The 15555-nt window shown below is 41.5% G+C and overlaps 1 protein-coding gene and 1 pseudogene across 4 annotated transcripts in view; one reads left to right on the top strand and one right to left on the bottom strand.

Annotated features, from left to right (window-relative positions):
• The window catches only part of LOC309854488 (uncharacterized protein), a 59535-nt gene that overhangs the window by 18814 nt on the left and 25166 nt on the right, over window positions 1-15555 (top strand). The window lies entirely within an intron of this gene.
• Window positions 1753-2270, bottom strand: LOC309854498 (small ribosomal subunit protein eS24 pseudogene; annotated as a pseudogene). Its single transcript has one exon. The product of its transcript is annotated as a small ribosomal subunit protein eS24 pseudogene (transcript).

The raw sequence follows: 15555 nt of genomic DNA, 5'->3' as shown, positions 1-15555 counted from the left end.
GAGAAAGGATCAGGAAGAAGCCTGGAACAAACAGCTTAGAAGCCACTAAAAGAAAATCACGGAAATAAATGATGCCCTGAAACCTTCCAACGTCAGAATTTTTGGAATCCCTGAAGGGGAGGAGAAAGAAAGAAGTCTAGAAGATATAGTGGAACAAGTTCTTCATGAAAATTTTCCAAATCTCATGAATGGAACCAGCGTTTATGTACTAGAGGCCGAAAGGTCTCCCCCCCCCCAAGATTAGAGATTCTTCAAAGTCCTCGAGACACCTAAAAGTAAGAATGAAGAATTAGAATTGTAGGCAGAACCTCCTGAAAGCAGCTAGGACAAAGAAGATCCTTAGGTACAGAGGAAAGCCCATCAGAATAATGTCAGACCTGTCCACAGAGACCTGGCAAGCCAGAAAGGGCTGGCAAGATATATTCAGGGCACTAAATGAGAAGAACATGCATCCAAGAATACTTTATCCATCAAGACTGACATTCAAAATGGATGGAGAGATAAAGAGTTTCCAGGATCGGCAAGGCTTAAAAGACTATGCAACCACCAAGCCGATACTGCAGGAAATATTAGGGGGCTTCTTTAAAGGAGGAAAAAGCCCAAGAATAGCATTGAACAGAAATAGAGAGACAATCTACAGAAAGAAAGACTTCAAAGGTAACATGATGTCAATAAAAACGTATCTATCAATAATCACCCTCAATGTGAATGGCCTAAATGCGCCCATAAAACAGAACGGGGTTGCAGACTGGATAAAACAACAGGACCCATCCATATGTTGTCTACAAGAGACCCATTTTGAACCTAAAGATACACCCAGACTGAAAGTGAAGGGATGGAGAATCATCTTTCGTGCCAATGGGCCTCAAAAAAAGGCTGGGGTAGCAATACTCATATCAGACAAATTAGATTTTAAACTAAAGACTGTAGTCAGAGATCCAGAAGGACACTACATCATTCTGAAATGGACTATCCACCAGGATGATCTAACAATTGTAAATATCTATGCCCCCAATATGGGAGTAGCCAATTACATAAGAAAACTGTTTATCAACAATAAAGAGTCATATTGATATGAATACACTAATCGTTGGAGATCTTAACAAGCCTCTCTCAGAAATAGAAAGATCATCCAAGCAGAAAACCAATAAAGAAACAAGAGCATTGAATGACACATTGGACCAGATGGACCTCATCGATATATACAGAACATTCCACCCTAAAGCAACAGAATACTCATTCTTCTCAAGTGCACATGGAACCTTCTCAAGAATAGACCACGTACTGGGTCACAAATCAGGACTCAACCGATACCAAAAGACTGAGATGATTCCCTGCACATTCTCAGATCACAATGCTTTGAAACTGGAGCTCAATCACAAGTAAAAGTTTCGAAGGAACTCAGAAACCTGGAAGCTAGAGACCACCTTGCTTAAGAATGCTTGGATCAACCAGGAGATCAAGGAAGAACTAAAACAATTCATGGAAACCAATGACAATAAAGACACTTCCATCCAAAACCTATGGGATACAGCAAAGGTGGTCTGAAGGGGGAAATACATAGCCATCCAAGCCTCCCTCAAAAAAATTGAAAAATCCAGAACACAGCAGCTCTCTCTACACCTTAAAAAACTGGAGAATCAACAAATCAAACCAACTCCACACATAAGAAGGGAAATAATCAAAATTAGAGTTGAGATCGATGAGGTAGAAACCATAGATACAGTAGAACATATCAATGAAATTAGAAGATTTTTTAAAACATTCTTAGTTTATTAATCCTCTCATGAAAAATCTGCACAATCACCAAAAATAAAGCCACTGCAGCATCTTTACTCCTTCTGTTGTCCAATCTCCAGCTCACTTCTTTTTGCCAGCACCAACATTGGCTTTCGCAGTCCCCCTGACTTTCTTCATTCTGTTCTTGCGTTCTTTTCACTGTTTTCTTGAGGTCTTTTTCTTCTCATACAGACCATGTCTTGCAAGTCTATGTTTGGGTTCATTTTTCTTTGCATAATCCAAGGAATCATAAATCATGCCAAAGCCAGTTGTCTTGCCACCACCAAAATGGGTTCTGAATCCAAATACAAATATGACATCTGGTGTGGTCTTGTACATTTTGGCTAGTTTTTCCCGAATTTCTGTCTTAGGTACTGTTGCCTTTCCAGGATGAAGGACATCAATAACCATTTGTTTGTGCTGAAGTAGTCGATTGGTCATGAACTTCCTGGTCCAGATAGTTACTGTGTCTTTCATGATGGTGGCCAAGCTTCAAGCAGCCGGAGAGGAAAAAAAGACTAGAAGCTGGTTTTTTGAAAGAATCAATAAGATTGATAAACCATTGGCGACACTAATCCAAAAGAAAACAGAGAAAGCTCAAATACATAATATTATGAATGAAAAGGGAGAGATCACAACGAACACCAAAGAAGTAGAAACAATCATCAGAAGTTATTATCAACAGTTATAGCCAATAAACTTAGCAACCTAGATGAAATGGATGCATTCCTGGAAAACTATAAACTAGCAAAATTGAACCAGGAAGAAATTGACAACCTGAATAGACCAATATCTAGTAACAAGATTGAAGCAGTGGTCAAAACACTCGCAAAAAAACAAGAGCCCAGGACTTGATGGATTCCCCAGAGACTTCTACCAAACTTTAAAAGAAGAAATAACACTTATTCTCCGGAAGCTGTTTCAAAAATTTGAAGCAGAAGGAAAACTTCCAGACTCTTTCTATGAAGCCAGCATTACCCTGATCTCCAAACCAGGCAAAGACCCTACCAAAAAGGAGAATTTCAGACCAATATCACTGATGAATATGGATGCTAAGATTCTCAACAAGACCCTAGCAAACAGTATCAAACAGCACATTAAAAAGATTACCCATGGGGCGCCTGGGTGGCTCAGTGAGTTAAGCCGCTGCCTTCGGCTCAGGTCATGATCTCAGGGTCCTGGGATCGAGTCCCACATCGGGTTCTCTGCTTAGCAGGGAGCCTGCTTCCTCCTCTCTCTCTCTCTCTCTCTCTGCCTGCCTCTCTGCCTACTTGTGATCTCTGTCAAATAAATAAAATCTTAAAAAAAAAAAAAAAAGATTACCCGCCATGATCAGGGGGGATTCATCCCTGGGCTACAAGGATAGTTCAACATTCGCAAATCAATCAACGTTATAGAACAAATTAATAAGAGAAGTGAGAAGAACCACAGGGTCCTCTCAATTGAAGCAGAAAAAGCATTTGACAAAGTCCAGCATCTGTTCCTGATTAAAATGCTTCAAATTGTAGGGATAGAGGGAACATTCCTGAACTCCATCAAATCTATCTATGAAAGACCCACAGCAAATATCATCCTCAATGGGAAAAAGCTTGCAGCCTTCCTGTTGAGATCAGGAACACGACAAGGATGTCCACTCTCACCACTCTTGTTCAACATAGTATTAGAAGTCCTAGCAACAGAAATCAGACAACAAAGGGAAATAAAAGGTATCCAAATTGGTAATGAAGAAGTCAAACTCTCTCTCTTTGCAGATGACATGATTCTTTATATGGAAAACCCAAAAGACTCCACCCCCAAACTACTAGAACTCATACAGCCATTCAGTAATGTGGCAGGATACAAAGTCAATGTACAGAAATCAGTGGATTTCTTATACACTAACAATGAAAATACAGAAAGGGAAATTAGAGAACTGATTCTATCTACAATAACACCAAGAACCATAAGATACCTGAGAATAAACCTAACCAAAGAGGTAAAGGATCTGTACTCAAGTAACTACAGAACACTCAGGAAAGAAATTGAAGAAGACACAAAAAGATGGAAGACCATTCCATGCTCTTGGATCTGAAGAATAAACATTGTTAAAATGTCTATACTGCCTAGAGCTATCTATACTTTTAATGCTATTCCAATAAAAATTCCACCAGTATTCTTCAAAAAGCTGGAGCAAATAATCCTAAAATTTGTATGGAATCAGAAGAGACCCCGAATCGCTAAGGAAATGTTGAAAAACAAAAATAAAATGGGGGAGTATCACGTTACCTGATTTCAAGCTTTACTACAAAGCTGTGATCACCAAGACAGCATGGTACTGGCATAAAGACAGACACATGGACCAGTAGAACAGAGTAGAGAGCCCAGATATGGACCCTCAACGCTATGGGCAAATAATCTTTGACAAAACAGGAAAAAATATACAGTGGAAAAAAGACAGTCTCTTCAATAAATGGTGCTGGGAAAACTGGACAGCTATAAGTAGAAGAATGAAACTTGACCATTCTCTTACACCGTACACATAGATAAACTCAAAATGGATAAAAGACCTCAATGTGAGACAGGAATCCATCCGAATCCTAGAGGAGAACATAGGCAGTAATCTCTTCGATATCAGCCACAGCAACTTCTTTCAAGATATGTCTCCAAAGGCAAAGGAAACAAAAGCGAAAATAAACTTTTGGGAATTTAGCAAAATCAAAAGCTTCTGCACAGCAAATGAAACAGTCAAGAAAACAAAGAGGCAACCCACGGAATGGGAGAAGATATTTGCAAATGACAGTACAGACAAAAGGTTGATATCCAGGATCTATAATGAACTCCTCAAACTCAACACACACAAAACAGATAATCATATCAAAAAATGGGCAAAAGATATGGACATACACTTCTCCAATAAAGACATACAAATGGCTATCAGACACATGAAAAAAATGTTCATCATCACTAGCCATCAGGGAGATTCAAATTAAAATTACATTGAGATATCACCTTACACCAGTTAGAATGGCCAAAATTAGCAAGACAGGAAACAACATGTATTGGAGAGGATGTGGAGAAAGGGGAACCCTCTTCCACTGTTGGTGGGAATGCAAGTTGGTGCAGCCTCTTTGGAGAACGGTGTGGAGATTCCTCAAGAAATTAAAAATACAACTTCCCTTTGACCCTAGCATTGCACTCCTGGGTATTTACCCCAAAGATACAGATGTAGTGAAAAGAAGGGCCATCTGTACCCCAATGTTTATAGCAGCAATGGCCATGGTCGCCAAACTGTGGAAAAAACCAAGATACTCTTCAACGGACGAATGGACAAGGAAGATGTGGTCAATATACACTATGGAGTATTATGCCTCCATCAGAAAGGACGAATACCCAACTTTTGTAGCAACATGGACGGGACTGGAAGATATTATGCTGAGTGAAATAAGTCAAGCAGAGAGAGTCAATTATCATATGGTTTCACTTATTTGTGGAGCATAATAAAAAGCATGGAGGACATGGGGAGTTAGAAGTGGGTTGGGGTAAATTGGAAGGGGAGGTGAATCATGAGAGACTATGGACTCTGAAAAACAATCTGAGGGGTTTGAAGTGGCGAGGGGGTGGGATGTCAAGCTACCAGGTGGTGGGTATTCTAGAGGGCATGGATTGCATGGAGCACTGGGTGTGCTGAAAAAATAATGATACTGTTATGCTGAAAATAAATAAATGAAAAAAAGTTAAAAAAAAAACTTAGACTTCCTTCAGTTCTGGGAATTCAACTTTGGATAGAAAGATTTATGGTGTTCAAATCATCCCATATTAACAGAGAAGGTATTACACCTAAAACATCTCTAGAAACGCCACTTTTCTCTGTAACCTCACTAGGTGTCAGTGTGGAGCTTACATTATGTACATACATGGAAAAATGACAAGCTGATTCTCATGCTTGCTCTGTGTGGGATCTCCATGACCCTTACTAATTTAAGTCAACAGGTTCATCATACGCTTTTCTGTCAATGGACTTCTGGACAGCTCCCAGACAGTGTGGCACCACCAGGTGTCTGAAAGTAGGAGAGGAAGGGTCAGAGGTAACAGGGATAGCGAGAGGAAGGGACAAAGGGGAATTGCATGAAGACAGGTGGGACATGGCCCAGGAGTGTGGAGGGGGAACCATGGCCCACGGAGGAGGGGCTTTCAGTGTTGGGGCAAGAAAAGGCAGGAATCCTGAGCATCAGAGTTCTCTGAGCTCAGGGCTCCAATCTCCCTCCAGCGGCCATTTCACTTGGGAAGGTGAGTCCCCGTCATTTGCCCTGGAAATGAGGGACCCAGCCTCAGGATCTGTCAGGGAGAGAGGTGGCTTGAGGGAGAGCATGCTGCTCTTTGGCAGGTAGTGTCTAGTGCTTGCCCTGTGGGGAGGTGGCCCTGAGCCATCTCTCTCCCTGCCCCTGTCCCTGCTGCATTCCTCCTGCACCAGCAGGGCCTATCTCAAGTTCCAGAACCAGGCCCCAAGTCCTGCAGCCTGAAACTGACACAGAGGCACAGCTGATGTCAACCCAGAGTATTGAGAATAAGGTCCATCTTCTCCCTCTGGAGCTAGCAATGTGCACTAGGATGAGGGGTTGCTATCCTCAAGTTCACTGCCCATCCTGACACAGGATGTTAGGTGGATGGCTTCAATCCCTGCAGCCTTCTCCTACAACCAAGCAGAAATGTCATACTTCGCCAAGCTTTCTTCTGCCTGTGAAGAGATGGCAATTAGTACTCGAAGGTAAAATTGGTTCCTTACCAGACTGATGGAAATGATTTCATCCATCTACCATATCTAAAGCACCTATCATTGAAAATACGATCTAAAGAGACATGCAGTAAATTCATAACACATGTGAAGCTCCCTCTAGGTTTGCATTTTGACCCTGTCACCTATGTGTCATTGAACACTTTATTGGCAGGGTCAAAATAAACTATCAAGATCATGGTGCTAGATGATGTCTCGTATCAGTGTACTTTCATTTATCCTGACCTGACTGGAAATTATTCCTAAGAGGAGAAGAAGGAAAGAAAAATTACAGTAGTGTAATTGTGTAGTATGACAATTTTGGTGGGCAAACGCATCTATCTTGACATTTTAAAAAAATATTTTATTTATATATTTGACAGAGATCCCAGGTAGGCAGGGGCAGGCAGAGAGAGAGGGGGAAGCAGGCTCCCTGTTGAGCCAAGAGCCTGATGCAGGGCTCATTCCCAGGACCCTGAAATCATTTCCTGAACCAAAGGTGGAGGCATCACCCACTGAGCCAACCAGGTGCCCCTGTAACTTTCCATTTTGTATGTCAGTAGTCTTTATTATTGAACGGAGTGGTGCAAGCACTACACATTATGTAGTGACATTGTCAAGTTCGGTTCATTCTTCACTCACACAGAAAGAAGGAAGTGATTTGTTTGTGTCTGAGGCGCTGACACAGAGGCCTGCCCTGGTGTAGAGAACAGGCTCCCTGGAACCAGAGTAGCCTCAGTGCCTCCCGCTGAGCAGCCCCAGCTTAGAGCATTGCGGGGATTCCCAGGGAAGCGGGCAGAGGGCGCCCAAGCGCCTCAAGCCAGCAGAGGCGCTTTATCTATCTGCACATGCACCACAGCAGACTTAGGGAGCAGAAGGTTCGCCATGGCATCATCTGACGCTGCGTTCCTCACAGCCAGAAGGGTTTCTGCCACCAGCTGAGGACCCAGGGCCCCTCAGAGGGCCAGGGCTGCATTTGCAGCCAGTTCTGATGCTTCCCTGGAGAGACCCTCAGGGCTTTGCAGCAGGTTGGTGCCTCCTGTGGTGCGATGCAGAAGCGGCCTTGTTGGCTGAGAGCTGAGGAGGGGGCTCTGGGCGGCTTCCCGAAACCTGCTGGTAGGTAAGCCGCCTCATTGTTACATTTTTGGTGTTGTTCCCACGGTTTGGTCCTCATTTTCCTCGAGGATATTTGAACAAGACCTATTTTACTCAAGGATCCCTGGATGGAGGGGTCACGGGGATGCCATACTGGAGATGCCATGGTTGGTTTGTTACAGAAGCAGGCTTGTTTCTTGGGAGAAATCCCGACTCAAGAGGAACAGGAGCAGCATGTAGTAGGGAGCTGAAAACACAACTTGCTTACTGTCAGGGTGTCTTAGAAAAATGCACTTGGGACCAACTTGCAGATTACTGCTGCAATCAGAGCCCCAGGTAAAAACAAAGTGCCGTCCAGTTTATAACCTGCAAGATTAGAAGTATCAGCAAATGTTGGGTTTGTTGAGAAGGAAGGAAAACTGAATGTAGGCCAAAGAAGCTGTGACTGATCCTTTGGCATATTGGGGAACTTCGGAGAGGTTCACTCTTGTCAGAGACAGGGGGCAATTTGAAAGGCTGTTAAGAACCAGAAGTGCATTGGAGGCATCTGGTGGTACAAATCTTTCTGGCTTTTCATGGGTGGGGCCTGTTGGAGGAGGTGGGGGGCTGGATAGAGAGATGAGAACAGAGTTCTGCTAGCTGGAATAGTGGGACACCCATGTGCAAGATCAAGTCCCTGTCCTCCTTTGGTTCCCCATTTATTTGGAGTGGTAGTGTGTCATAACACCCCCTACCAAAACCTCTTCCCTCTGCTGTGACATTCCCCTTATGACTTTGCCCCATCTGATAAAACGAAATAAGTCAGTCAGAGAAAGGTAGGTACTATACGATTTCACTCATTTGTGGAAATTATGATATAAAACATATGAGCGAAGAGAAATTAAAAAGAGGCACACTACGAAACAGACTCTTAACTAGAGAACAACCTGTTGGTAATCAGAAAGGAGGTGTTGGTGGGGCAGATGGGTTCAACAGACGATGGGGACTGAGTTGTATTCTTGTGATGAATGCCATGTATTGCATGGAAGTGCTGAATCATGATTATACACCTGAAATGAATACAGCAGTGTGTGTGAGTTAATTGTACTATAAATTAAAACTTCAGGAAAGTTTCCTTGGAGGAATTTCAAATCAACAGTCAAGCTCTTTGTATTTAGTGGTTTTGTGTTTCAGTGCCAGCAAAGCCTTTTCTAGTTGGCATATCCCATGTTGGTTGAATGTGCATGACAGTTGTAAACTACTCAAGTGAGCCTTGAGGAACAGAGAGGTTTAAAAGGGAGAAACTCTCACCCACTCCCCTTGTGAAGGTTGTATCTCCTCAAGATTGAAACCAGTGAGCCAGCATCACCTCACTGGGGATGGTGTTAACACAAAGGATTTGAGGAACAGCAAGTACAGGACCAAAGTAAGGAGACAATTCCTAACCATATGTTGTTTCTACACCAGGACTCTACATATGATAGGAACCAGCTAAAAATATATATTGGTACTTTTTTGGACTGAAGGAGGGAGGGTTTCTCCATATGAAGGCCAACTCAGAATCCTGTATGCCTCCTGTAAGTGTCCTCCACGAGTGGCTATGAGCAAAATAGTGAAATACTGTGAGAGTGCACTGAATGAAATCAGGGAGCGTGTTTGGGGACATAGAGTACACTGAAAAACATGAAGCGTTCATTAGAGAACGTGTTGTAAGACTAGGAATACTTACAGGACATTTCCAAACAGTATTGTTCTTTTCAAAAGAACAGTTTAGAACTCTGTGTGTTATCAAAAGTGATCTGTTACGTTGTAAGTTCAGAAACCATGCATTTGGATTAGAATCAGGATTCAGTTAATAGTAGAGTTAAAGGAATGACTTTTGAATTCTGAACCATCTAAATGTCTAGAAATGCTCACAAGATCAAAATTAGTGTTTTCTGGAAAGGCCATAATCCAAAGAAGTTTCTTCCTTTTGCAAGAGACTCAGAGATGAAGAAAATGACGTGTTCTTTGCACAGAATATGGAGAAGGAGCAATAGTGAGGAGAGGAATGCAGGCCTGGTCCAGACATGTGGGGAAGGCTGTCTCCCCAGATGATTTGTATTTCAGTTGGTGCAGTATTAACCTTCTTGTGACCAGATGATGTATAGGTCAAGTCAGGCTTTGGTTCTTCCTTTAAAGGTGTCCCGTGGACCGAAGCGTCCATTCCCTGGAGTTTGGGAGTGCAAGGTTTTATTAGCAGTATTGGAGAGAGACTTCTCGGGGGAGGTTGGAGAGAATCTTTGTGGAGATCCTTCCCAACAGAATCTCCAGGTTGCAAGGTGTGGTGGTCAAGGTAAGTGTCCCCTGGGAGTGCACTATGAAAAAGTCTGATCTACTGCAGTGTGGTTAGGTTGAATAGAGGCAACTCGATCTTTGCTTTATTGAAATACATCCCACTGTGGGTCCAGAGAGGCAGTGGTCGAATGCACAGTGTCCAGTGACTATCTGCAACTTTGGACTCTGATTTCCAAAAAGGGGTGGACTTGAGATTTAGGAGGATAGCAATCCCTTTGACCCAGGGAGCTGAAAAGTCTATGTAGATTTTTCCAAATGAGTCCCCAGTATTGTGGTCACTGTGTGAGACTAACTTTGAAGATAGAGGACAGTAATGTACAAGGAAATTCTAAAACTAGTGAAACATCGCAAATTGGTGGAGAGCCTGCATGGTAGAATGGGTTTCCTGGTCACTGTGTATAGTTCAAGAGGGCTTCCCTGGGAGGGGTAATTTTTCTAACAGGATTTTAAGTCCCCCAGTGAGAAAACATGAAGACAAGATGAAGAACCAATGAAGGGTGGCCGCCCTGGCCTCAGCCCGAGTCAGACTGTTAGTGGGAGAGTCAGGGTTGGCCAGGAGCCACCCTAGCTGGAACCCTGTCACTAGGCCTCTGCATCTGCATCACCACCCTGCCTGCAGCTGTGCACTTCCCTGGGATTTCAGTCCCAGTGTCCAGATTTGCCTGTGTTCCAGATTTCTCAGCCCAAATACCAGCTCTCAGTGGGGACTTCTAAGGGCCTCCGCTTTTATTTTAATCTGTCATAGAGAGAGCATATTGGATTCTGAGGTCACTAGAGCAATAGGAGTTGAAGTACATAAAGAACCTACAAGGGCTCCTGGGTGACTCAGTGGGTTAAGCAGCAGAATCTTGATTGCTGCTCCGGTCATGATCTCAAGCTTTTGAGATTGAGCCCCAAGTCGGGCTCGGTGCTGAGTGTGGAGCCTATCTGGGATTCTCTCTCTCCCTCACCTCCCCCCACTTCCCTCTTCGCTCAAAAGTGTCAAGACCACTTCTCATTATGCGGAAGATTGTACTAAGCAAAATTTGTGAATCAGTGATTACAGAAGAGCTGATCCTGCTTGTTGAAGATATTAAAATAGTTGCTTAGCTACACTGATTCATGCACTTCCCACTTTTTTCTTTTCCTTTGTTGCTTATTTCTAATTCAGATATCATATTCATAGCCCTTCCTGAGTTTTCCATGCTTCACACATACTTTCAAGGTTCCTTTGTGACTTGTAAAGAAAGCAGACCTTCTGTTGAGCATGCAGCTCTGTGTCCCTTCAGGATTGGTTGTTTACATCTCTGTTAACGTTTCCAACCCATTTGAAATTTTCATGCCACCTTGACATCTTACAAAAGAAGTGTAATCTATATGCATCGTATGATTTCATTTAATTATAGTGTATTTCTTTATTCGAGATTTTCTGTTCATGACTAAGGCCTTAGAATATCTCTCAAGTTCATTGAATTTGGAAAAATCATATATCCTAAGTATTAAATTTTGAAAGTTTGCATATTGGAATATGAAATATGAAAGATGCATGTTTGTATCTCCTAAATGGAGATGACTTCCCTCTTAAGTTAAGGTTATTTGCTGAGCAAGGTGCAAGTGGACGTAATCATTGTGGGAGAAGAAAAAAATGTCTTCCATTCTTTTCCAAACATGCTGCAGTTGCTCTATTATCTTATGTCTGGATATGGGCAATTACTTTTACTTTTAAAATTTTTATTTAAGTTCTAGTTAGTTAACATGCAGTGTATAGATATAAGCAATCTTATGATGGTATCCTTTTTTTAACCATTTTTTAATTTCATAAATTAATATACCCTTTTTTCTTCTCCATGCTAAGAAAATCAACAAAGGTATCATCTGTTTTTATGACCCAATTCTTTGTTTTTAGGATTTTATTAATCTGACAGATAGAGAAATAGAGAGAATGCATGGAGGGGGTTAGGCAGAGGGAGAAGCAAACTCTGCTGAGCAGGGAGCCTGCTACATGGCTAGATCCTAGGACTCTGAGAGAGAACCAGAGCATAAGGCAGGTGCTTAACCCCCTGAGCCACCCAGGTGCTGCCTTATGACATTCTTAATATGACATCTTTTATAACTGAAGCTTTTCCTCACTGATGGTCTTTATCTTTTTTCCCATCAATAACCAGGGGATAGCATTTTTCTTTGAATATTCTCAATAGTGGTTCAGGTCTAACATAATGTTGTAATAGCATTGCAAATTTTTTGAATTTTTTATACATATAAGACTAGATCTTATTATCACTATATGATTAGGCATATAGACATTATAATAATCTATAATACTCTAAATTTAGAATCCTTCCAGAGTTTGGGTTTTCAATATTTTCTTGTGATCCCCTAAGATGTAAATTGTTTATTGCACAAAACGTAACATCTAAATCACTCCCAAAATAATCTTTCATTTAAAAATATTTTTTTCATTTGCTGCAAAGCACAACGGAATAAATTATGAGTTTGAGTAATTTGTGAACTTTGTTCTGAAAAAAACCTTCATGATGAAATATTACATCATCATTGTAACAGATTCTGTTTCTGTTCTGTGATATCGGTGATCCAGAGATGGCCCCTGTGTATTGGCAGCTGCAACCCATGAGCTAAAGACCTGTGGTTGGTGCCTAAGTCAGATTTGTTTTCTACACATGCAGTCTTTTAAAAACATAACCCTGGAGAGCAGATGTTTAGTTATTGACTGCCTGCCTCTATTCTGTATGTCGTGAAACTGTGACCAATATTTTCTTATCATAAATAAAGTCAGTGAGCCAATCAAGCAATCCAGATTAGTCCTTTAGCTCTAAAAGACCCTGAACAACTGTTGGCTTTCTAAATCCCTGATGCAGAGACCCCGCTCCCCCAGCCAGGCTGCAGAAAGGCATTACTTAGGCACATGTGTATCCTGTTCAATATACCCAGTATTGGAAGGATTATTACTGTGATGGACCACCCCTCTTGCAATCCTGTCAGTCCTCCCGGAAAGGGGGTTGCATGTTAGTGCCACCTCATGGTCACATCTTTTTCCTTCAGCCTGAAACTCATTGAACTCCCTCTACATTCTTCCCGGCTAGAATGTCTTTTTAAATTTGCAATATTTGATTGTCCTATTAATGTTGTAGAGGATAAAGGGGAAGTGGAATGTCTTTTTAAATTTGAAATATTTGAATGCAGTTGCTCCATTATCTTATTATTATCATTATTATCTCATTATCTTATTACTGCTAAAGAGGATGAAGGGGAGGAAGAGAAAAATGAGGTATCCTAAGAACAAGTGAGCCAGCCAACATGAATCACTTGGCCACATACAATTTTTCGAACAGGTTCAGCCCTGGTGTGAAATATCATATCCTCTATTTTTCATTTTTTGAGGAACCTCCAAATGGGCTGTACCAACTTCCATTCCCACCAACAGTTGAAAGGGTTCTCCTTTCTCCCAACTTCTTCAACACTTGCTGTTCTTGCCTGGTCAGTTTTTGCCATTCTACGTGGTGGAAGGTGGCATCTGTGTGGTTTTGATTTGAATCTCCCTGATGGCTAATGATGATGAACAGTTTTTCATGCATCTGTTAGCCATTTGTATGTCTTCTTTGCAGAACTGTATCGTCACATCTTTGGCCCATTTTTTGACTCGACTATTTGTCTTTTGGGTGTTGAGTTTGAGAAGTTCCTTATAGATCTTGGATATCAGCCCTTGTCTGTAGTGTCATTTGCATATACCTTTTCCCATTCTGTGGGTTGCCTCTTTGATTGTTGATGGTTTTCCTTTGCTGTGCAGAAGCTTTTGATTTTGATGAAGTCCCAAAAGTTCATTTTTGCTTTTGTTTCCCTTGCCTTTGTAGGTGTGTGTAGTAAGGAGTTTCTGTGGATGAGGTCAAAGGGATTGCTGCCTGTGTTCTCCTCTAGGATTTTGATGGACTCCTGCCTCAGTCTCAGGTCTTTTGTCCAGACTTTTCACGACAGACAACAAAGTGATGGTTGCCAGCATGGGTGAAGTAGGTGATAGGGATGAAGGAGCTGCTTGTCCTGATGAGCCCAGGAGAATGCATGGAAGCATTGAATCCCTCTGTTGTATTCTAGAAACGAACACTATATGTGAACCATAATGGAATTAAAAGAAAATGAAAATAGTTGGCAAACTTTGCTAGGTGTATGGAAATGTTCAGTCCTGTCTTTCCTATTTGGTTTTGTTGTAAATCTAAACCTATTTTAAAGTTTATTCATAATCATTATTTTTTTATTTTTTAATACATAATGTTGCATGATTAGTGCTACCATTACTTAGTAGTAATGGACACCTATTCTCTTCTGTTGTTTATTTAAATAATAGCATTCATGTTACAGAAATTGAGTAATACACAACAATATAGAAATCACAGAAGGAGCTATTACAGATGTTTTACGTTAAGGTAAAATATATATAACATTATGTATTCTATCATAATGTAGTTTTCTAATATAGAATGGATGTGTCATCCCATGGTGCTCTGGGAAGTTGGTGCCTGGCATTCTAGGGGCTAATTATTCATGAGGAGAACAATCATGGTCATAATACTAGAACAGTTAATACCAACAAAGGCTATTTAGAGATTACTGAGGGGATAAAATAGAGTTGATAGGGAGACTGCCTGGGTGGCTCAGTTGCTTAAGCATCAGAGTCTTGATTTTGCCTCAGGTCATGATCTCAGGGTCATGAGACTAGCCCAAATCAGGTTCCACACTGAGCATGGAGTCTGCTTAAGAGTCTCCCTCTCCCATGCCTGGGTGGCTCAGTGGTTTAATCCTGTGCCTTCAGGTCATGTCTTGATCTTAGGGTCCTGTGATCGAGCCCCACAACATGTTCTATGCTTGGTGGGGAGCCTGCTTCTCCCTTATCTCTGCCTGCCACTCAGTCTACTTGTGATCTCTCTGTCAAATAAATGAATAAAATCTTTTAAAAAAAAAAAGCTTCTCTTTCTCCCACTATCCCACCCCACCCATTCAGACTTTGTTCCCTCTCTCTTTCTCAAAAAAAAAAAAAAAAAAGGGGGGGGTGCCTGGATGGCTCAGTGGGTTCATGTCTCTGTCTTTGGCTGAGGTCATGATCTCAGGGTCCTTGGATCAAGCCCCTCATTGGGCTGTCTGTGCTTCATGTGTCTGCTTCCTCCTCTTTCTCTGCCTGCCTCTCTGCCTACTTGTGATCTCTCTGTCAAGTAAATAAATAAAATCTTTAACATATTTATATATATATATATATATATATGAATAACGTATATTTATATATGGTTGATTTCAAGATGCATAGTTAATTGTTAATGTTTATAGGGTGGGAACATGATTACATTTTTTATATTGTCACTACCACAATATACTGTCAATTGTTGTTCAGCTTGTAAAGCTGTGCTTATTAATAATGATTTCAAGGATAGTGAACACTCTTAAATCCTATGCCTTCTGAGACTCCAAGGAATGGGAATTTTTTCTTGGAGGACAAAATTGTTTGCTGTTCTTGGCACAAGGTATAGACTGTCGATAATCCTGAATCCCTTGTTAAAGGTGCATGTCTTTGTCCCTGGCAATATTTGAAGAGTACTTGGAAGAAGATTTGCTTGAACTGAAACTTTGGAGTG

This window comes from Mustela nivalis, assembly GCF_964662115.1.
Source record: "Mustela nivalis genome assembly, chromosome: 19".
NCBI classification, from domain to species: Eukaryota; Metazoa; Chordata; class Mammalia; order Carnivora; family Mustelidae; genus Mustela; species Mustela nivalis.
This window is presented reverse-complemented; position numbering and strand designations above follow the sequence as displayed.